Source organism: Hippichthys cyanospilos, chromosome 19 (genome assembly GCF_059441005.1).
Source record: "Hippichthys cyanospilos isolate Australia breed blue-spotted pipefish chromosome 19, RoL_Hcya_1.0, whole genome shotgun sequence".
NCBI lineage: Eukaryota > Metazoa > Chordata > Actinopteri > Syngnathiformes > Syngnathidae > Hippichthys > Hippichthys cyanospilos.
This window is the reverse complement of record NC_142387.1, coordinates 8948870-8973650: the sequence shown is the minus strand read 5'-3', so window position 1 is coordinate 8973650 and position 24781 is coordinate 8948870. Positions and strand designations below refer to the sequence as shown.

General features: G+C 38.1%; 1 long non-coding RNA gene across 2 annotated transcripts; it reads right to left on the bottom strand.

Moving 5' to 3' along the window:
* Positions 1-8595: 8595 nt before the first annotated feature.
* On the bottom strand, positions 8596-11442 carry LOC148407818 (uncharacterized). Of its 2 annotated transcripts, none has more exons than XR_015863643.1 (3): positions 11146-11442; positions 10303-10515; positions 8596-8805 (listed from the first exon to the last, which is right to left on the bottom strand). It is a non-coding gene; the product is annotated as an uncharacterized LOC148407818 (long non-coding RNA). The 2 variants fall into 2 exon arrangements; XR_015863644.1 differs by having other exon boundaries at positions 8596-8796.
* Between the last annotated feature and the right edge of the window lie 13339 nt (positions 11443-24781).

Genomic DNA, 24781 nt, shown 5'->3' with positions numbered 1-24781 from the left:
TCCTATTGTTTCTGTTGTTTTCTTTGATTTTTGGAAGGTAAAAAAAATGGATAACTTTTACAAACTGTTGAGTTACTCAAAATTTGGAAATTTACCCAACCCTAAAAGGACAAAAAATGGTGTGAACATCACATGAAAAAAAAAAAAAAATAAAACATCTGGGTTCAAATGGGACAATCAAAAGTTGGGTTATCTACTCAGTGCATTGGGTTGAGGATTTGACCCAGCGTGTCGGGTCAAGATTTTGATCCAACAAGGGGTTCTGAGTTTAAGCAACCAAGAAATGGGTTAGAGACCCAAATGGATTTTAGAGTCTAATAACAGTTAAAAATAAACCCAATTTGGGCCAAAGAGACCGATCCACTACTTGCATCGATTTGACCCAGCTTTTTGGGTTAGAGTATTTCACCCTATGTAGATTACTTTGAACCCCAGCAGCTTTAAAAATGCACTCTATAAACAGATGGCATAAAAATCCAAATTCTGGCCAAAAAAGGGCCGATCCACTAATTGGGTTAGTTTGATTCTACTTTTTCATGCCGTTACTATGGGCATGAATTACTAATGGGCAATTTGACCCAACCTTCTGGGTTGGACTGTTAACCTATGTGGGTTACTTCTGACCTACTTTTAAAATTGCACTCTAAAAACAGTCGGTTAAAAAAAGCAGTCCAATTATGGAGTGTAACAGGGCAAGTTTGACCCAACTTACTGGGTTAAATTCTTTCACTCAATGCTGGTTACATTCAATCCAACAGTCATAAAAGTGAACTCTAATAATGGTTGTGTCCCAAACCATATAATTATGAGTCAAAAAGGGGCCAGCCAATAATTGTATCAATGTGACCTACCTTCCTGGGTTAGAGTATTTGACTCAGTGTGGGTTACCTTTGAGTTTCAAAAGTGCACTCTCAATACATTTGGCTCCAAAAACAAACAACAAAACATATTTGTGTCAAACTGTTACCAATCTACTGCTTGTGTCACTTTGACCCAACTTCCTGGGCTAGACTAATTCCCCCTATGTGTTACTTTTGACTCAGCAGTTTTAAATGTGCATTCTAAAAACCTCATTTGGGTCAAAAAGGGACCATCCACAACCAAATTGACCAATCTTTCTGAGTTGAGGTTACTATTGAGGTTACTTTCCACCCAAGCAGTTTTAAAAGTGTACATTAAAAACAATTGGGTCAAAAATGGGCCAGCCAATACTTGGGTCAGTTTGACCTTACTTTCTACGTGGTTCCAAAAACTTGAGTTAAATTGACCCAAGTGGTGATTTACTCCTTTCTTGACCCAAAATGTGTCTTGCTATAAGCCCAACTATTTTTAGCGTGTACAATTCACCTTGACCAGTAATTGAACTCTGATCCCTATGTAGTTTTCCGTTGGGTCCAAATAGTTAAGCCAACCTTGGGTAAGAGTGATACAATTTATTCAAAACAATGTTGCCCATTTAGTAGGTTAGTAAACAGCCCATTGTGTTTTTTATTTTTTTGTTTTTGCAGGCCGTAGTCCACAATTACATTCACACATATGGACAATTTCTCCTCTTCAAATAATCTAGATTGCAAATTTTTGTTATGAGGAAGGGAGCAGACACCATGTGGCCCATCAGTGTTCTCATTTTCACCATGTTGTTGCCATGTAAACGCATACTTTCCTCTCGTGTATAGAAGTGGGATATTCTCCACGCCTCCATCCTACCTCATCCACTTTGCCTCCCTCCCCCTCCGTAACGGTGACTCTGGCTGGGATCCACTCACCGTCTCCCCCCTGGGAAGAGCGCCATCTGACTTGGGTCGTCAGAATCAATTATACTCATCCCCCCTCTCCCCTCCTTCTTCTCCTCGGCAGCGTTTACATGAGTCACTTTTTTTTTTTCTCTAGACTCCTTCCTTTACCGTGCGCACCTTTTGCACCTCGCCCCGCCTTTCTCCAAACCCCGTCCCCGTCACCCCGAGGCTCCCCTGTCAGGATCCAGGAATAATTCCCCTCCTTTTGCATGCTTTTGGAAAAAAAAATACAATGTGAGGTGATAAATCTGCGGTGATGTACTATAGGAGGAGGAAAAAAATAAATGAAGGAGACGAGAAGGGAACCCGGAAGGCACTTTTGCATGCTCAGCACAGCAGCAAAAAATGTGATGCCATCTTTTAAAGGCCTGAGATGAGTTAAAAGAGGAATCGGGGTGGCCACTACACTCAAGACTAAACTGCCCGGAAAAAAACCTTGAAGTTGGATTTTTGTAGTAATAGTGAAGCTACTTGGTTCATATATATATATATATATATATATATATATATATATATATATTTATATATATATATATATATATATATATATATATATATATATATATATATATATATATATATATATATATATATATATATATATATATATATTAGTGCTGTCAAATTTCCATGATTACCAACAGATAGGTTAAACCTTTTTCATGTTTTTTTTTTTTTTTATTTTTGCAATGAAACATCAAGGAACTTTTTCATGTAAAAAAAACATAATGTGGCCATCTTCGTTTTGTTTTTTTTTTTGTGCCGGTGACTCTTCCCTAATTTGTTTGCGTAGTTGGCAGAATTTAGCTGCCACAGGAAGTCAATAGAACAACTGAACAAACGTTTTTTAATGCTTTGGAACATGTACATGAGAGTAATGCTTTAACTTTAAACACACACACACACATATATATATATATATATATATATATATATATATATATATATATATATATATATATATATATATATATATATATATATATATATATATATAAATCTTGAACCTCAATTCATGACCATGAATTGTGATACAAACATGAGTACCAGTACATGTGTACCAGGTGAATATCATGCTGTCCACTTTACTCTTTTTCCTCGTTTGTTCCTTTCCAATTTCCTTTTTCCATTTTTCCCTTATGCTCTACCTTTATGTCTTCGTTACATTACATTATTCTTCATTTCTTTTTTCTGACCCCCCCTTTTAAAAAAAAACAATCTTTTCTGATTGCTACCAAAAACAAAAGCGACCTTGTACTTGCCTCTGCTAGCAGTTAGCGCAAAAAAAAAAAATCAAACACGTTTACCCACTTAAGACCATTCACATTTGTCCACAGAGATACTTCGGAGACCAACTGCTGTTTTTGTGTAAACTAATTAAAAATGCGACATGAATGACACGGTTGCCTCACCTTTTCCAGCGTACGTGAAAATAGTCAAAAGCATGCGATTGGCTGAAGCAGAGGTTTTCCTCTACACCCAACTGTCCTCTTATTTACCAGATGACTGATTTTAACCGCACTTCACGGGCAGACAGCAGGTCGGTATGGGGGGGTCGATACGTTTGAAGGATTTCTGATGCAAACCTGGACCACCTGCCCGACGACTAACACGAAATCCAAACAATGGCGGGTGTAATTGGCATCGACGTGCTTTTAAAGCCCTCCTCCTCCCCGACAAACACCTGCAGCTCATGAAGCCGGGCGGCCCCACGGGAAATCACACATTAGCATTTAGCCGTTTCATCTGCTGCTCTAATCGGAGCCAAACGTTTCAATAATACAACACAAGCGCGGTTACGCAACAGCAAGCAAAATGAGGGGCACTCAGTGAAAAGGTATTTCCAGATAAAGTGTGAGTGACTGAAGTATTTGGCTCATATCTGGAAGGCTCTGCAAGGTGAGCCGCTCTCCATCTTGCTTATGTAATCACAATGTGGGCCAGAAAATGATTGCAATACTTGTAGCATCTAAATCAACAGGTCAGGAAATACAGCCTTGCTTGCAGATGTGTAATACACACAATAGCAAACATGCTTGTGAATAAATAAACGCTGACCTTCTCTCATCAAATAATATGTTCTCGTGCAATACTTCAGCCAACAAAGTCGGTTATCATCAATGTACACTATTCTGCAGAGGAACAAAATGAGGAAAAAAAGTGAGAATCTGTCAAGACATTATAACCATTTTACCTGGGGGAAGAAGTTCATACACTGCACTGTTATGGGGCAAATGTGTAAATCTTTACTAATTTTCAGACATAGGCAGATAGCTGTAGATTAAATGGTAAATTTCTATTTTAAAAATGCCCCGTGGGCAGATTTGATAAAGGTAGGAGTTTGCTTACCACAGATGTAGCTCAAGTTTAGCTTACCGCATAAATGCAAAGCACCCAGCCACGACTGCAGCTTACGACAACAACAAAAACGTTAGCGTAGGAAGCCGTAGCAAAGCTAATTGCCAAACTAAAGTCAAGAACAAATCTTAAAATTTAGCAAATCTGCGTTAGACAGGATTTTTTAATGTTATTTTCCAATGATTTAGTAATTGACAAGAGAATATGGCACAGTTCTACCTGACGGTCGACAAATACAGCAGAAGGTAACTGGAGACAACTGCATCTGTTAAATCCTGTTGTAGAAAATAAATAATTAAAACAGTATTAGTGTTACGGTCGATTGGTGCTTCTCAATTATATTTTTCCAGGACACCCTAGGAAAGAGAAAACGTTTTGCCCCCCCCCCCTCGAGCCGCTGACTATAAATACAAATATTATTTCAATTTTAACAACAGAATAAAGCAAGAGAAATCAACAGAGCTTATATGGGTTACAGCATAGTCTAAAACTGAAAAAAATAACCAAGTGCATCAAAGTGCCTGAAAAAAAAAAGGAATAATGAGAATTCTTATTGATTGCCACGAAACTTTCCATGACAAAAATACCACCTGGGGTCATCCGCGCCCCCCTGACATCACCTCGCGCCCCACAACTTGAGAAGCACTGCCGTCGATAAATCCTTTGATCTCCCACAAAAACTTAAAGCACCTAAAAATGGTTTAGGATGTTTTCCAGGGTTTTTTTTTTGTTATATTAAAAAGAGATACATTTTATCAATTAATTACAGATCATTAATCTCTTTTTTTTTTTCATCTCTAGCATTTTTTTAATCTGCATTTCCTGTGGAGCTTGTCCTCAGATCCTTCGCCGGATCTGAATGTGAAAATAGTTTTTAATCCCAAAATTCCTCCAAACTCGCCTTAAGTACTTAGCATAACTCCATTTTGGTTTAAAACTGAAATCCTGAAAGCAGGTTGGTTCATCTTCCACCCACTCTCAAACCACCTACCCCATCATTCACCTCATGAAGATTCCAAGATCCGGAGTTTGGCAGCTCCCGACGAGCCTCTCCGGATTGCAACAAGCGGCAAATAGCCTATCGTTGCGTGATAATGTGAATTCTAATGTTCTGGCCTCTCTCGCAGTGCACTCCGTCCTGACAGCCTCACCCGCTGTGGGCAACGGTAGGCGCCAAGTATATGCGAGCACCTGCCAAACATAGACGTCCATCAGTGGTGCTTTTACTGCGGAATCCCTGAAGAATTGTGGGAAACGAGCGCCTCTCCCACAGTTGTTTCACCAAAACTCACCTCCGCCCACTCGGTCCAACCTTGGAGATTTTCTATCATTTTCCGAAGCTCGCGCGAACAAGCGGCGCATCGGAGGCAATGCTGAAAGTGCGGTGAAAACATTGACTGAAACACGCCTGTTTGTTCCCGCTGGAAAGAACCGGAGTCAAACGCGGTCGTTCCCTTGAAATTTTTATCTGATGATTATTCAGTTCACTAGATAACGCACGGGGTGAATCATCGCAACCTATTGTTTCACAGATTTTCTCACATTTTCTTTTATGACCATAACTTTTTGTATTGCGGGTTTACGTCATTCTTTTTTCTTGCAATTTGTCTTGTTTCTAAGTGAAAAACTTGTTTTTTTTTTTTTAAATCTTAAACTACATGGATTTTCGATTATGACCTTATCCACAATATTGCCGGTTTACCTCACATTTTTTTTACTTCTTACTCGGACCAAACAAAAAAAAAAAGATTTTATGTTTATTTTATTTGTTTATTTTTATACTGTTCTTTACAAAATCATCTCGCAGGCCGGATTAAACTCATTCGTGGGCCAGTTCTGGCCCGCGGTCCGTATGTTTGACACCACTGTATTCAAGTAACAAAACCGAAAAGTAACTGGCCATTTTTTCACTTTTTACCCCTTCCTTCCAATCAAAGTTAGTAAAGGCAGAGTTCGTTTTACTTAGCAAAACAAATGAAAAAGTTGCACCTTTGAAGTCTTTTGGCCACCCAAATTCAACAGCGTTTTTCTCTCATTATTCCCAAGGGACAAAAAAAAAAAAAAAAAAAAAAAAAGAACTATAATGCGGATTTAAAGTTGGGTTTCCAGTACAACACTTGGCAGGACTTTAAAAGTTAAAAGGTCTACCTTGGTTAGCCTTGCTAGCATTTTACCTTTTCCCCGCACATCCAATTCCGACATAAAAGGTTCTCGTGAAGCATGAAGTAATGCTGTGAGAACTTAAATACTTCTAAACAGGATTCTCCAAGAGGTAAAAGATGTCGAAGGCGGTGTATTCAGGTAATAAAAGGCTGTTAATCTGTCAGATTAGTGACAAAAAAAATGAGTGTGTGGGATTAAGGTAAAGCATGTGCCTTGCTTTTGCTTTATTACTCACTTTACATATTCAGGGATCTTTTTGAGGAGCTACGCACCTAAATGGATTAAAGCCACAATTCGCTACTTGTATAAAAAGAGACATTTAAGCATATATCCTCCTCTCTCGCGTCTTTGTGCGTGCACGCTTTGATGCTCAAACCAGACGCCCACTGTCACTGTTTTAGAGTAGCGCAATTGTCAGCTTGCTGGCTTTTAGGCTTCCGTTTTTGGAAACGATTAACACTCCCATCTATTGTTCTTCTCGTGGTTGTGGATCACAATATTGGGGTTTCTCGTGAGTTGTAAAGAACATGGGCAACTCATCCCTAGGGTTGTCATGTATTGATAATGATATACATTATATTCATTTAAATATTAATTTGTGAACATCTTTCTCTTCTAGTTGGACTTTGGACAATTAGCATTGATGTTAAGGTCATTCTAACATTAATTCACACAACTGCTATACCCTAATATTATAGTGAAATGTATCATGGGTCGCAAACAGGAAAAAAAGTCCGATTTTATGCTTGCAAACGAAAGCAGCTGCAGGTCTATAAACTTGCAAGCAGGCGTAAAAGCAACAAAGCTTCGCCTGGCATCCGCTCGCTGCTCTCACTTAATTCGACTATAATTACTGTCGTGCACCAAGCTGCGAGAGATTATAGAAGTGAGTTACACCTGATGGTGCCATGCATTAAATATTTAAACGCTACTTTTACCATGAAGTAAATGAGGCAAGGCAATTGTTGCACAGTGCAATAAAGCCGGTGAATTTGGGGCACACACAGACAAATATGTGTAATATGTGTGTGTTGGTGTGAAATTTACAAGTATTTCTATTTTAGATGTATCTATATATGTATGTATACTATATATATATATACTGCATATACGTGTATAATGTATATATATATGTGTATATGTGTGAATATATTCATCTATATATTTATATACATGTAAATATATGTGTGTGTATACTGTAAGTAAATTTGTATGTACATATGTGTATACTGTATATTATATTGATATATGTATACTGTGTGTGTATCCATATACAATGTGTTTGTATGTATATTTATGTGTGTATTATGTAAATATTTCTACATGTAAGAAACATTTGTACAAAAATATACATATGTACATATGCAAATAAATGTACATACAGTATGTATATATTTATTGATATGTAAATACTGTGTATGTATATTTACTGTATATAATATACATGTATACACTATATGCAGTATATCTATATATTTGCATACATGGAGATATATGTATACATGTATACATATGTGAATACAATATATGTATACATATCTATACTATATGTGTATATATGTAAATATATCCATATATCCATATGTATATATGCATATATGTGTACATATTTATTGACATGTATACTGTGTGTATACTGTGTTTACATGTGTGTGTTTATATATGTGTATATATGCATGTATATAATTCCATATGTAATGCATTTATATTCATATATATATATATATATATATATATATATATATATGTATGTATGTATGTCTGTGTATACGTATATGCATGTATGTTTTTCTTAATGTAATACACATATATTTGTACAAAAATATATCCACACACACACACACATATATACATACATTCATACATACATACACGAATGATTGTACCCTAACACCTGATCGAGTCAGCACCATGACCATGTGACACTCAGTCAGCTAGTGATAGATACAAAGCTGGACATTGTTCCCCATTTGAAGTCATATTAAGCAGAAGCCGCTTTACTGGAGCCTTACAAGTGGTGACACAATCAGCCAGCAAATCTTAAATGTCTTGTATGTTCAAGTGACCATGAAATGAGCATCTGCAGAGCTATATTTGAAGTGGTGGCCTACTATACGTTCTGAGGAAACCATTGCGAATAATGAATACAATGAAAGTCCTGACTCAAACACAGGAAACATGTGACATCTTCCCCTGTGACCTCTTTGCTCCCGGACTCCCTCCACAGTTTAGAAATGTTTTCACTTTGAAGTCTGCACTGTAGAAACGGACAACGCGGGAAGCGACGTAAGCATTTATTCAGTGTCTTTGATTTTTACCACGATTGCTTTGTCCTCGCAGTACTGTATGCTTTGGAAAGTTTTCTTTACTGCCTTCGTCAAGCAGTGACATGGCGCCAGAGTGGCATGTTGGGATGACACCATCTCTGCTTTATGTAGCGCTCCACCTGTCAGGTTGACGCTCTGCTTTGCTGGCATGTCTGAGTCAGCTCGCAAGGGAAGAAATTTCAATCAAGCAAAGTCATTTTCCTTGGTTCATATAACTGATGCCACCCTACAGATCAAATTTCAGTTAGGAAGTACAGAACATATAGAAAATGCGTCATTTTTGTTTTTTTTTCCCTTTAGACACGACTTTCTGTATTACACTTGTGCACTGGTTTTCCCCATATGACTCGCTGTACGTTTCCACTGTTTCCGTGAGACTCGCGTCAATTTTAGATACACATCTAGTGCCTAGTTTAAGTAAATGCGCAGCTGTTTCGAGACTGCCTGCCAAACATTCTTCCTTGATATTAACCTTTTGAGGATTTAGATCAAAAAGCGTGGGAAATAACCTCCAGATTGAGAGATGTTGACAACACATACTGTAACTTGGAGACAAGTGATGCTAGCTATGTGTAATTGTAAATACCATCAGAAGACTACCAAAAGTAATTTCAGAAATACATTTAAATGTAAAAATACTTTTAAATGTACTAAAACAGTTCTTCGAGTAAGAAGCCTGTTTATAGTTACATAACATCTAAGCTAATATCTGTCAACGCAACAATAATTTCTGTAAACACATCAATGGCGTTTTATCTGTTTATGTTGGAATTATGCTAATTGTCATTTGTGAAATAGTTTGTTTCAATATACATTGTTGTTTATTACTCGTTGGTTTAATGTGTCAATTTTACAGTAATTGTGTGACTTCGATTGGGAGTAACAAATAGCTTGCAAGCATTTTATTCTCATAAATCATGTTAAATGCTGATTGAAACACTGACACACACACAGTGTGTGTACACACACTGTAACAAAAATTTCAACTACATCTGTGAACAAAAAATGCAAATGTTTGTTCTAAAAATTGTTTTTTTTTCTTGTTTATATATATATATATATATATATATATATATATATATATATATATATATATATATATATGGGGCTTTTTTCTTATTCAAATATATTGAAATATGTTTTAAGCAATTATGCTATCTGGCAAATGATATTTTCAAGTTATTTATTTTTCCCAGTTCATCGTTAATTTTCTTGTAAAACGGACACATAGTTACTGTAAAAATGACACACGAGACAAAGTGTCATGTGAAATGTATTTGTAATAAAATACGAATTTTCACCAGTATTTTTTTTTCAGTATTTTAAGCTTCAGGCACTTTGCATTTGGTTATTTATTTTCAGTTTTAGACTAAGCTGTAACATTGTTTAAAAATTGTTTTTAAAAAAAAAAGCAGTTGTTGAAAGTTGATTTATATTACTTTTATATTATATTACTTTTTTGTTCATATTAAAATGGTATACTTAGATAATAAACTTATTTATTGTCAGCCTGTTCTATATATATATATATATATATATATATATATATATATATATATATATATATATATATATATATATATATATATATATATATATATATATATATATATATATAGATGTGTGTGATCAAAAAGAACACCATGTAATACATCTACCTTCACGCTCGGAGGTTTGCCAGTGAAGAGGACCCGTGGAGAAATGATGCTGTCATTCAGTCCAATTGGTTGTGTGCACTTGTTCTCCGGGCCCGTCCCCGGAGAGCGAAAGCAGAGAGGCCGGCGGAGCGGGAAAAGGCCTCCAGACAGCGGATAAGTGATCGCTAAAGTCGAGGATGCGGCCCGTGCAATAGATGCGGTGCCCCTGGAGAGCTGGAGGAGAGGGAGGATGACAGAGGATGAAGACATGAAGGAGTAGACTGAGAGCTGAGGTGTTTAAAGTGAAACAAAAGTGATCTCTTTAGGGAATCGCCTCTTTCCTTTGCGGGTGGCTCTGGGTGAATGTGCGCGCGTTATTCAGCAACGGGAGACAAACAGACTGATCAAACGGGAGAAAAAGTCGGAGCAAATAAAGTCAGGCTCTCCTTCTTTGTTTTCCTTAACATTGTGCCAGAATGTAGTGTATGTCAAAGGAAGAAAGGCCTTGTTTCCGTACAGAAACGCCGTATGATTCATGTTTCCTCTGCTTTGATCTGTGAGCTGTGCACAGCCTCGGGATAAACCATTTCAGGTTGTCTAAACAATTTCCAATCAGCGTTTCCCTATTTAGGCAGACGCTATAACGCAATTCTTGCTGAGCGGCTGAGAGGATTTTATCCATTGAGTGTTGCGCATTGATCGAGCCAGCGCAAATAAACATACGGGCACTTGTGCTGTAAGTGGCGCACCGCGTGCCCCCTTGAGGTCAGCTTAGCGGCAAAGCGAGACCCTCTTGAAAGCGCCCACCCTCGTCTTTCATCCTTGTCTCCGAATGCACATCTGCTCCCCGGCGTCGCAACTCACCTCGCCGCCAGCCCCCCTTTTTCCTGTGTGAAATCCACACGGGCTCTTATTAGTAAAGCTCACCACCCCCAGACCCACTTTTGTATCTCTCGGCTCCTAAACACTCCGACGCTCGGAATTAAGGTGTCCAAAGTTTTATCCGCCTCGAACTGTGGGGGTGGGGCACTCTGACATACTTTGCCTATTGTTAAACAAACTAAATCCAATAAATGCAGATCAATGTACTGTTGCTATACAGTATATATGACTTATACAGAGCCACATAACTATACATACACACATATAATAATAAACACATCAAAAACATCAAACATATATCTATATGGTATCTATATAATCATAATCACATACACCCACATGTGTGTGTGTGTGATTATGATTATATATGTAGCATATATGTTTGATGTTTTTGATGTGTATTATCAAAAGAAAAGCATACAAAAAAAACACTAAGAGGATAAAATATTGCATAGATTGCCAAAGGATGGCGACTTTCAAGATGCCATGCTGCTGTCCCTTCGAAATCTTTGCAAATGGTAAATCGAGAGGTACATCCTATAGGTGTCAATTTTAGCCCATGTCAGGCTTATTTACTGCCGTTCAAAATTGGAAATGTTGTCAATTTTGGACATATTGAAAACCCGATGTTTTGTCATGAATTTTCTCCAATTTTTGCATGACTCCTTTCAACGGCAACTTGCAAAAGAAATTTTTGTGATGACACCCAAAAACCACTGGGTGGCAATAGCGCCTACTTGTGACATTTGCAAGCCTTTCAATGACTTTGATGATTGGCTTAGCCTGGACTCCCATAATGCAAAAGTCTTCAAAACTTCTAATAATCTAATTATGACATAATAAATATTGTATGTAAGATTTTAAAACATTTTTAAAGTTATAAAAATAGCTAGCTAGCTAGCTAGCTAGCTAGCTAGCTAGCTAGATAGATAGATAGATAGATAGATAGATAGATAGATGTATTTTTTAACTTTAAAATGTTTTAAAATCTTTTTGAATAAGAAAAAACATGGATTAAGTGGGTGTTTCCAAACTTTCACCAGCTCTGTATACAGTATACGTCCTGTGCAAAAACACACCCTTGTATAAGAACAAGTAAAAATTCATATATCTGTACACCAAATCCAATCAAAATTTCATGTTACTACATTATGTCAAAGTTAAAAAATCACACTGCATGCAAGTAGACTTTTTGCCTTTTTTGACTAATTAAAGCCCAATTTGCTGGATCATACAATTCAAATTACTGTGTGCTAATATTTTTATTTTTCCACATACTGTTCATCACGACCACTTTTTGGCCCGCGGGCCAGACCTTGGACATGGCTTCTGAAGACCCATAGTGGCCAACACCTCCAGTTTGAGTTACACTGTCAAATGTGTGTGTGAGAGAGAGAGAGAGTGCATGTGTGTGTGTGTGTGATGCATGACATCATTCAGCTGTTCCTCTGGGCACGACTCCATCCAACTAAATAATCCAGGCCAGCTCCATAAAGCAGGGAGTGCCGCCACATTCCCCCAGCCATGAAATATCAAGTGGTATTAAGTCACCGTAACTGTCAGCCGCCTTCCTTCCTACACACACACATACACACACACAAAAGAAGAAGCATGTTTTATGCACAATCAGCTTTTTCTTTTATTTGTCAGACTGTTAAGCAAGCAAGTTGTATTGTATATCACACAAGCAGAATGCATGCAGCAGGTGGCTCCATATTAACCTTGGGCCACTGTCGGGGCAGCGGAGAGCACCTAAAGGATCTGGTTTCTATCATCCCTTCTTCCCTAAACCCCCGTGGACCACCATTAGAAATGACATCAGTCTCCCTCCAGCTGAGACCAGAGTGGAGCATCACCCACAATTCATTGTCAATAACACACATCTCACAAACAATAAAGATGCTGTGATTGTTTTCCCTCCGAAACGTAAAAGGAATAAAAACATGCTCGTTTTATTTATTTGTAATTACCTAACTCAATTCTCAACAGGTTTAAAATTCTGTATTCACTTTAAACACATTCGTGCGAGGTGAAACAGGTGTGATTTACTTTCATTTTACATTTTCATCGCGTTGAAGCTTTTTTTTTTTTTCTCTTCCCACCATGCATTTCAATTTCACAAGCACTGAGGAATGTTAACAGGTGCTGGCGCAACATTTGAGCCGCAAGAAGTGCGACAGGACAGAAGAACTTGAGAGCGCACCTGTTTTCCACCGGGCTTTGGGGAATGAGATCCCATTTCCCAGATCACACTTAAAACAAGGAGCCTCCAGCCAACGGTTTGCTTTTTCTCACAGCTAAAGACAAGCATGTACAGCAAAGTGCTATGGTCCTGTTTGACGGACAGATTACAAACGGTGAAGAAGGATGTCAACGGGAGATGTTTTTGTAAGGGGCAGGCTCCCGAGCAAGGTAACAGGATGACATCATGTAAATATATATACACAAAATAAAGATATATACCGTATATACACATATATACATATACACCATATACAGTATGTATATTTAGCTGCATACTGTATGTAAATCATGTGCAATGGGTTTATATGTTGACACTGTTGCTGTAAGCGGGCAATTAAAAAAACGTTTTGGATAAAGTTATTAAACTTCTATTACCATCTTTCTGCGTAAATATCTGACCCGCGGCTTATATTCGGTGCGGCTGATCCATCGCAAACTTTATTTTTACTCAACTTTTATAGTCTGAAAGATATGTACAGGTATGTATACATGAGCACGTATATACAGCCTGTAAATACGTGTTTTATAAAATACTGTTTCAATAGTGTAAAAATAATGTTTTTTGCATAATGTGTAGTCAAACTTTGTTACTGTTTCTATCTTCCTGTACAAACTATAAGTGAACTTTCTACATGGATTTTTTAATTAGCGTATTTTCCGCACTATAAGGTGCACCGGATTATAAGGCGCACCCTCAAATAATGACAATATAGCAATACTCAAAGTAATAACAATAATAACTCAAATAATAACTCTAAACTCGCAAAAGCACAATAACTCAATGTCAATATGACCAACTTTGTTCAACTGTAAACACACAAAACAAACAGGTAAAGCTTACTTTATCACTTCATTCCCCATCTACCAATCCCAAGCTCAATTTTGAGCCATATATAAGGCGCACCTGATTATAAGGCGCATAATGTTTTTTAGGTGCACCCTATAGTGCAAAAAATATGGTAATCGTATTTTTTTTAATTAGTATTTAGTATGAATTGTGTTCTTTTAGCATAGAGCACATTGTTTGAAAAGTCTATCATAATGTAAATTCGCATTAGGACATGTATTTTTGAAAGAACGAGCCCTGTAAATCATTAACTGTGAGACCAATCACCGGAGTGAAAAAAAGCATTCTTTTCAGCCATCTGAACAGGGAAAGCTATTCTTGTCAGAAGAAGCGATAGATCGGATGATGATTTTCCCGCCAAGATCCATCACGAGGCCGTGACAACATTATGCTAATCAGCTGGCCTTTCCACAGCCCCCCGCGCGGAGAAACCATGTTAGGGCGCTTTCAAATCACCCTCGGATTGATGTTGAGTCACCCAGGTTTGAGCGGAGCTGAGCGATGGCCAAAAGTGCATCTGTTGACGGTGAAAGCAAACAGCCGTTCCCCGGAGTGCTCCGCGGGAGACAGATGTTACGGCTAGCTAATAGACACGCCGTCGGTTCGAGAGAGGCAGAATTCCTGATTTCTGCTTGGAACCTTTCCAAGGTGATGCGGAGACATATGGACCTTGCGGGTCACCACCTGCACTCCGAGGTTCAGAGGTGACTCATTTCTCATTGACATTAGATTAGACACATTTAACCGGATTTCGGCAGGGCACCCTGTTCCCTTCAGCCTTGCCCTGATTCGATTTGAGCTCATCTTGGAAGTCGGTGACTGCAGAAAAGAAGAGCGTGCCGCAAAGCCTTCCGCTGGCCGGCCAGCGCATTTCAAGTCCGTCTCCTGCGAATGCTAGCTCGCTTTGGTTAAAAAGTCGGAACCTTTTTTTTATTATTTGTTATGAGGTCAAAACATTTTGGGATTGACATTAGAAGTTAAAACTTTTTTGATGATTGTGTACTATGTAGTATGTCTTTGAAACGTTACAAAAAAAGTCATACATATACTGTACAAACATACAACATGCATTCAAACATACATGCATGTATGTATGTATGCAAGTATGAATATACTCTATATAAATACTGTATTTAAGGCGATTATTTAAAAAATAAGACCTTGTATAGTAAAGAAAATATGACTAAAAAACAGCATGTAAGAAAGTGTTTTTTTCTTGAAAAAATGAGCATGTATACCACCACGCTGCCCTGAATCACTTCACTCTGATTAGATTTGATTATTCCAAAATCTTATCTTATGAAGACTCTTTTTCTCTTTGACATTTGGTAGGCTGCCGGGATTTTGCAGTTGACATGGACTTTTCTTGCTCTGAAGTGGTCCCCGAACTAAACGCTCCCCACTTGACTAAATGGCCTCTTGTCTGCCATCTCACTCTTCATTACTTCTCTTCATCCAAATACGCAAAGACAAGTGGCCAACGTATATATCGCGCTGGAAAGCGCAGCCTTAGAAGCGGCCTTCTTAAAATACAAATTGACACACACAACCCCAAGACCGAGATGCACTCCAAACCGAATGCATTTTTCGTTCACGTAAAGGGTTAAACTTTGCAAACCCCCTCATCTTGCTCGCTTTTTTTACTCCTGTCTAACTTCACTTTGATGCAAAGTAGCAGAGCAGTCAAAAGGAAAATAGCAGCCAGTGCATAAATTTCATCCGTGGCTCGTATTCAAAGCGGGTAAATTAGAAAAGAGAAGCGATTGAAAGAAGCAAAGAAGCGGCCGCATGTCTATTTAACGCAGCCTAATAAGATCTGTGGTGTACATAATGAATTTGAAAGTGTCTTTTTTTGTGTGCTGATGTACACCATCAGGCGTGCGCATGCAGGACAACAGTGACACAACGTCTCCGGCAACCTGCTCAGAACAGCTTCCATCTGCTGCCACTTCTCAAAAGGCTGCCCAAAACATGTTTATGGCATTTGCTTTCTGAAATGAAAAAAGTGAACTTTTTTTTTTTTTGCCGTTTTAAAGGTAAGATAAATGGATTTTTTTTTTTTTTTTAATCTCACGGAGGTTTGCATGAAATATTTTTACCCTCGGTCTGGCTCTTATAAAGGCAGAAGGATTTCTGTGGAGTTTTATCAGAAGGCACGCAAAAAAGTAAAGGATAAAAATAGATGAAAAGAAATGACTTCAACAATTCTTCGCCACTCTAAATTTCGGAACATCTTTTATTTATGATGTGTTCAAGAACAGAACTTAGCTCGCCTAACAGAAATTTTTCAAGGAGCATATGGGATGGAATGTTCAAGGTTTAGGTCATTAGCACAGTTCAAAAGCAAACATCTCAGAGGGATTTTGCTTTTTAGTCTTATATTTTTTGTGTATAATATTTTGCCCCTATTTATCACACTGATAAGTTTTTAACCCTGCGTTGGTCACATGAATGCAAAAAAAAAAGATTTAGGGTTAATTGTACAACTGCTTTGATGAGTCAGGATCATACCTGCAAAAAAGAGGCAAAAATTGTAATATAGAAAAAAGGAAAATCAAGCAAAAAAAAAAAATCAAAATGGGGTGTCCAAACATCCTACGAGATTAACACAGTTTTAAGCTGGGAAACATTTTTATTTATTTATTCATTTATTTATATTTCACTTTTTTTTCACCCAAAAACTACCATGTATACACGTATGTAAGGCATTGTCTTGTTTTTTTTTCTTTTATTTTACAACTATCTATATTAGGTATTTTTCCTCAGTGACTATGTATGATAATGCCTCTGAATTTTTTTTTTACCATAACTGGTTAGGAGTTTAAAAAAAATGTGGTAATGTGTTTTATTCATTTTTCCCAAACAATGACCAACGTATTTTTTTGTCTCAAAAATACCATTGAATAGTGAGACATGGTACCATGTATCCTAAGATTTTTCCATGTATAGTAAGGCGTTTATTCCCCAATTAACCACCATGTGTTATTTTGTCATTTTATTCATGCAAAAAAAACAACAAAAAAGCACCACGTAAGGTAATGATTTATTTTTTTATTTTTACAAAAATAATATCAAATAAAAACCTACGAAGTAAAGTAAGGCTTTAAAAACCCACCATGTATAACGAGTATGTATAGTAATGTGTAGTAAACCGTTTATCTGCAAAAATGTATAGTCAGGTGGTTTTCTTTTTGCCATCTTTATTTATGTTTAAATATCGTTTAAAAATTCACCCACAAAATCAGAAATGTTTCCTCAGTCCTGTCTTCGGCAATGAAGATGTTAATTTCATGACATTTTACTGAAAATGCTAAATTAGAATACGTAGGGATTTAATTACTAATCAAGATTATTTTTGTTTAGGGGAGCAATTTTGAGTAGCAAAAATACTCATTGTATCGATACTTGGTATCAGTGACTACTCAATACTGCTGCACTATAATAAAAAAACAATAACAATAAGAATATGTTAAAAAGAAAAAAAGAAAAATACACATGCTTCATGAAGCTTCATTTGGGCATTACTAGTGTATCCTAGGGTTACTTATATTACTTATGTTACTTATATATACTATATTTGAAGATACTGTTTGATATATCTCGAAGTGTAGGCAAGCCCCGATGTCTCCTTCACTGAGAAGACTCAATGTTTGCGTCCCTGGATGGATTTCATGTTTCCATGCTAGCAGGTTAGCCGGATCTGGACGATAGTAGCATCGCAAACAGCTCTCAAGCAAGTGCTTTGGAATGCAGGATGCGCGGCCCTCGGGTCAACCGCGTCTGCTTACATGTACGACTTACAGCAAACGTTCTCACGTGGGCAAATTCCACACGGGTGCAAGCTAACGTGCTGCACATCGCAAGCGAAACCACAGAAGCAACCGACCTAAGATGAGAGCACTTCTCAGGGGCTTGGAAGAGAACCCGGGCTCCAGCCTAACCCAGTCAACCAGTCCTGACCACATTGGAGAAACAGATGGAAAAGAGAACCTCAAGAAAACAAAGAATTCAACATGGAGCTTCTCCAAATCGGTGCCTGCCTTTGGGCTCCATGTTTTTTTTGACATTGAAGCCTGAAACCAAACACTCCAAATGAGATTGACCCATGCGGCTCCCCGATCAATTCCCTTCATTGCCATTCATTATATTAAAAGTCATTCACACCTTTGGATCGTTTGAATTTGAATCATGCTAATAATCACTCACACGCTGCTTTTTTTCTGCTTTTTCAAAACATCTTCAGTTTCCAGCGAGACCAACTCACATATCATTTTGTCTTTTTTTTTTTTTGCGAGCAAATGAAGCATGGATTATATTATTATGCTCTCCCACTTTGATTTATTTTCCCTTTATTTCTTCCTTCCTATTATTTTTTTGTCTTTTCCAAGTTCAATCATTATTATGCCATTAACTGTTGAAAAAATATCACTGTCATTCAAGTGTTTTTTTTTTTTTTCTAACACTTTTCTACACTTAAATGCTACCCATTTTACCTTAGTTAGGGTGACCGGACCTTTCAAAATAAAATCTGGGACAAACGTTAACTGGAAATCAAATATGCAATTCTCACCAGGAACTAATTATAACTAATTTAATCGCTGGTGATTAGTGGTATTGTTTTTACTTTAGCTAATGCTAAAATACTTGGATGACAGTTAACCTACCTGTTATGTTTGTTAGCAGTTTGCTCATGTGACAGTCACAAGCTAAGCAGCGATTGGTCACGAGCAACTGTAATGTCATTTTCAGTCAGGAAGTTGCAAAATGGCCGCCTGCTGGGATGAATAAAATGAGTGGTTTTATTTCACTCCCCACTTACACAATATTAATCATAATCCTGTGTTTTAACAAATCGATTAGCATAGAACATTGAATTCTAAAATAAAAATACGGGGGTTGACTTCCCCTTTAAAAATATTTCTATTTAATTTGGCTGAGATGCAATGGAACATTACTTGCTGTTTTTTTGTTTAGTTTTTTTTTGTGTCTAGAGGTTTTGGAATGCAAGAAAAAGATGCAGTTACCTTTAGATGTTAACAGTGCCGATCCACATCTGGTTCTAGAAACCTGCAGAGCTTTTCCAAATGCCCCTCTACTCATTTCAGATGACAGCGCATCAAGTTGAGTGACAGGTAAGGCGTTGAAACACGTGCGCGCGTGATATAGAAACAAGCTGCCCGCGCGCACCTTTTTCACTGTAAAATAAAAGCCTTCGGTTATTACTTGTAAACATAAACTCTCACCGTCTGTGCAACATGCTTTCCCCAATCCGAGCTGAGCCTGAACTAATAGCCACATGGCACACAAACACACACGCGGGCGCACACACACACATATTGTGACCCCCACAGAGAGGAAGTGAGATGAGCTTTTTGTTGCTACTGTAATTCAGTTATCCCTCAACGCCGGAGGCCAAATGGCAGACAGGAAGGAGGATTCTGCTGTGTATGTGCTTTGCTTATCCCTTTTACACACAGGTGAATGCCTTTTTGCTTCGCCTGTCTTCAGTACAACGCTCAACGGTCCCCCTCGTGCCTCGGGGCCATCATGGATGCCCCCTCGCTGCTTGAGCTGCCATCTTAAATCCGGCCGTGTAAAAAAGCCAATTCGGACGTGGTTTCCCCGCGGGGATTTTACCACGGGCATGGAGTGTTCTTTCATGCCATCTTTGCTACCAAAAAAGTGTCGCGAGTACTAAACGCTCGTTGGAAAGCAGAGGTTGTCAAAGTCGAGGCTCGGGGGTCAGATCTGGCCCGTTGCATCACATTCATTTGTGGCCACTGTAGTGGACATTGGTTTTTGCGATATAAATTTTGATTAATTTAAGCATTCAAGGGAATGTATTTTGCTATCTTGCTGAGACCGAATGGACACAAAAGTGAACGCAAATGCGTCTCGGGGGACATTATGTGGCCCACTGATGGAAAGAGGGATTCCTAGTGCCTAACAAATATTTTCTGGTGCGCATAATATACAGTGAAGGGGTATTTTTGGTATTTTTAACTTTTTTTTTGTTTGTTTGTTTTGAATGAACAATAAGTTTTATGTAGCTAGTCCCCGCTAGCTGCATTTACTTCCGCTTCTTCTGGATATATTGCATACAAAACAGACAGGTATACAGTAATCCCTCGCTGTATCGCGGTTCATCTTTCACGGGTTTACAGTGTGGAATTTTTTTTTTACAGTGCATTGTGCTCTGACTCCTGATTGGCTCAGGTGTCTCAAAATAAAATATTGACGCTGTACTGTATTAGTTTTTCACTTGTCAAATGTTTACAAAAGGCAAGAGGATCCAAAAGCTTGCTTTGTCTCTCCTGTGTGCTAGTAAGCACATTGATCGACAGCTTGGTCTCTGGGAGCCGATCACGTGACTCGAAGGCCTGCCGAGAGCAAACGAACACACTATGTAGACACAGACAGCAATGGAGAAATGCGCAGCTTTGGAAATCTGACTTTTACCTAGATTTCTTTTGCAATAAATTTACTTTTCAACTGTATTGTTATGATACAAGAGGCTTCACTTGAATTCGATGTCCGGGCATATCCGTTTATAAAAATCTTGCTCAGAAAAAGAAAGAGCTCAAATACTACTCGTAACAATGTGCGGTTTCAGGGACTGTGAAATACGTGAGTGACAATATTTCCAACTTTGTATAACTATATTAAAATGATTGTTTTAAACAAATTTGGGGCTTTAAAACAGGTTTTGATTTTTGGTTTTATTCTATAGTTTAGTATTGCATGGTAAAATCATAAAAAAAATAAATAAATAAAGCTGGCTACTTCACAGATTTATTTTCGGAACGTAACCCCCGCGATAAACGAGGGATTATTGTATATATTTTTAAATCGAATTAACCAATGAGGGCAGGAGTTGTTATCTACTCCCGCCCTAACTCCTGCCCTCATTGAATACACAGGCATGAACATTTTTTCGGGAGGTCTGGCCGGGAGGGTTGACGCTCCTTCGTGGTTTTTTCCGTATTGCAGGGGAGGGGCGGTCCCGTTAACCACGAAAAACGAGGTATTACTGTATGTCAAAATATGAGTAAATTTGCAAAAGCTGAGCTGAGTGGAAGTTCACTGTTGTGCAAGCATTTGGTAAGTATACGGTTTTGACAGTTGTATCAGCCCTCTGGGCATAACCATACCTACATGATGAAAATGAGTTTGACACCATCTAAACAGTTTGATTGCTTTTTTTTTGGGAGCAGTATCCTGCAACTGCTCCAAATGCCAGCTCAAACATCATCAAGCTGCAAAAAGTGCAAGCAAATGCACACTTAGCGACCATGTGGTGACTCACACATTTGCACGCATGCAGGTTAGCAACAATCTGGGGCTGGACCTCCTGCCAGGCCAAGCTTGTTGGAAAGAGGTCACATTCTCCAAGGTGTGTCTAAACTAAGATGACATGTGGACGTGTTGGCACGGGAAGGCGCTCCGGGCTCCCCACTACTGCATCTGACGCCTCTCTCTACAAGAGAACTCGACACGTTTGTTTTTTTTTCTTTCTTTCTTTCTTTCTTTCTTCTTTCATTTTTTCCCCTCTTCTCTTTGCCCAACATCTCTCGGCCAGAGAAAACACAAGGATGGTTTGCTTTGGTGGTTATTCCATCCCCCAGGTTTATACAGACTGAAAAATACCAATAAAGTGGAGGATGAGCTTGACAACAGGAACGATGCTCAATTTGGGAACGTAATTCCTTTCTGTTCCCTGAGGGGTTCATTTTTTATGTTTAAAGTAATCTCTTTTGAACTTGTTTACCTGACAACTGTATTACAGTGTTCCCTACGGGTAGCGCAGATTTTTAAGCGATCACTTTTATTATTTTTTTCCAAGCCCTTAGTGTTGTTCACCTTCAATGTAGCACTTTGTTAGTGTGTATGGTTGCCATGACATCTATGCTAATTTCTGTTAGCTGGTCTATTGTATTCTGCATTGAACGATAACGAAAAAATTAAAATCCTTTTTTCCTGAGACAAAACTATGAGATTTAGTTTAACATTTTCGTGTTTAAATATGCTTAACTCTATATTTTTTATGACAGTTTTACAGTAAATTGGTATGTGTATTTCATATGTATCAGTATATGAAGCAATATGGTAACATTTAAGGAAGTTATGATATTTTAAAGACATATAAAAAAAAAAAGCCAGCAAACTTGACTCCTTGTTTCCAATGCAAAGCAATAAAACTGTTGGTGCATTTCTTTGTTTGTTGTTGGGTTATGTTTTGAGGAAAAAATACACTGCGTTTTATAATCCAGGGCAAGAAAATAATGTTGCAAACCTGCAAAAGATGTAGTCATTGCCATTTTTTGATTGGTCTACTTTAAAACAAATCAAAATTGCAAGAAAAATAGCATTGTAAACCTGCAATAGAACAGGTTATAGTCATGAATAAAAATCTGAAATACATATAGTGAAGCCACAATAACCGAAGCTGCAATGTAATGAGGGGGAACACAGTCATTTTCTTCGGCATTGTACAAATTGGATAGAGTTTTGTCTGCATGTCGTCAAATTCCTCAAAATTAAAAACAAACGCAAGCTACTGTTTAATTTTTGGGGGGCAGGCAAAGTAATGAGTAATCCCTCCATGTTAGCAATAAACAGAAAACTTTCATTCAAATCAAAATTTGGAAAAAAGGGCAATGAGGGGATTCCTTTTTACATATCTGAAAATGTACTTGGAAAACACATTTTTACACAGCAGAGCGTGTTCTTCACAGGAGTACAAACAGACCTGCGTGACCTGCGTTATCAAACGAAAATGGCGTCACGAATAACTCGTCATTTCTCTCATATATCCAAAAAACAAGCGAGAGAACTAGTTAGCTAGCTAGCTGATAATGTTAATAACAGAGGATAGGTTAGTGCGCTAGCTAGCTAGCCCCTTTTGTGACTGTGTATGTATGCTAGCTAGAAAAATGACTCGTGATTTAGCTAGCTAGCTTGCCAGAAATAGATGATAGATAGATAGATAGATAGATAGATAGATAGATAGATAGATAGATAGATAGATAGATAGATAGATAGATAGATAGATAGATAGATAGATAGATAGATAGATAGATAGATAGATGGATAGATATTTCACAATTGATGTGTGTTTGCTCTCTCGCCTTGCACGTTTACGTGTAGTAAGAATGACCTCACCATAGAGAAAACACGCCAAACAGAATTCTCACAAGCTCAGAGAGGTCTTCACCTACTATTAAAATGAGTAATGTCCTCCTGTTTTGTGTTTCAGGTCCGACGCTGCATTTATATATAAAGCCTTCTTGCTGATTAGCTCTTAAAAGCTGACAATGCAGGATCACGGCTATCTGGTAAATGGAAATGCGACAAACACCAGCCACACTCAGCGGATTGCTTTGGCTTGCATCATTTTGGCTGAATGAGTGCTTCGTAAGTGGTCATAAAGCAAACGTGAGCTATAACACCAAGTTGGGATCGAGGATCTCCGCTGGAGAATTAACAGTCCCAGGCCAAGGTACAACACAGGATGTCCACGGCTCCCGGTGAGTCGGCCATCTTCTGCTATTGATTTACTGCATTCTTGAATAAGAGTGTGAAACCCTCCTCTTGCATCTGCTTGACACTGAAATCTGTGGTCTAAGTTGAGGTTTTAATTGTTTTCATACTGTAGAATGGTGCAAGTCCTCAGATATTAAAACATATATTTATGAGTTCTGGCACCTAAATAAATTAAATCACTGGCAGGCTGGAGCTCCAACGAGTACAAAAAGCCAGCAAGCACACGAAGCTGGAAGCATGGAAGGAAAAGCAATGAGGTTGTGGTTAAGCTAAGGTTAGAGACCGTGATCAAGATCAGGTTTAGAGGGGGCCTTCAAGGAGGTGCAGGATTTTAACCCTATGAGGAATAGGAGAAAAGTAAAAATGCATTTTATCGTGTGGTATACTGCCAGTGTGTTCTTATAACTTCATTTATATGACTTTTATTTCAGTTTTGTTATGTTACAAACGACTTCACTTTTACCTGTTACATACCCGAGGGTTTGCTCAAGCGATGGACTTTTGGCTCTTTCAAGGGAACCGTTCATACATGAATTATTTTTCATTGTTTTTTTTTTATGGAGGCGGGATAAATGGTTCCTTAAAAAACATCATTCAAATCAGTCACAGTGAAGAGCCGTTCAAAAGCACATGAACGACATATTGTCATATGTGATACGACTTTTGGCTCTTTGAAGGGAGTCATTCATTCACCAACTGTTCACCAAAGAGCCATTTAAAAGATTGGCTCTTCTGTGTGTGTGTGTGTGGGGTTTTTTTAAATGGAGGGGGGTAAAAATGGCTCCTTATACCCAAGCCCCATCGTTCACTGCAAAGAGTCATTCAAAAGTCTCGACATTTATTCACGAGCCGTTCATTAAAAAGAGCTGTTCCAAAAACTGTCTCTGTTACATGTTTTATGGAGAAGTGATAAACGGCTCTTCAACTACTCAAGCCCCATTGTTCTCAGTGAAGAGAAAGGACTCGGTTCTTTGTGAACTTTAC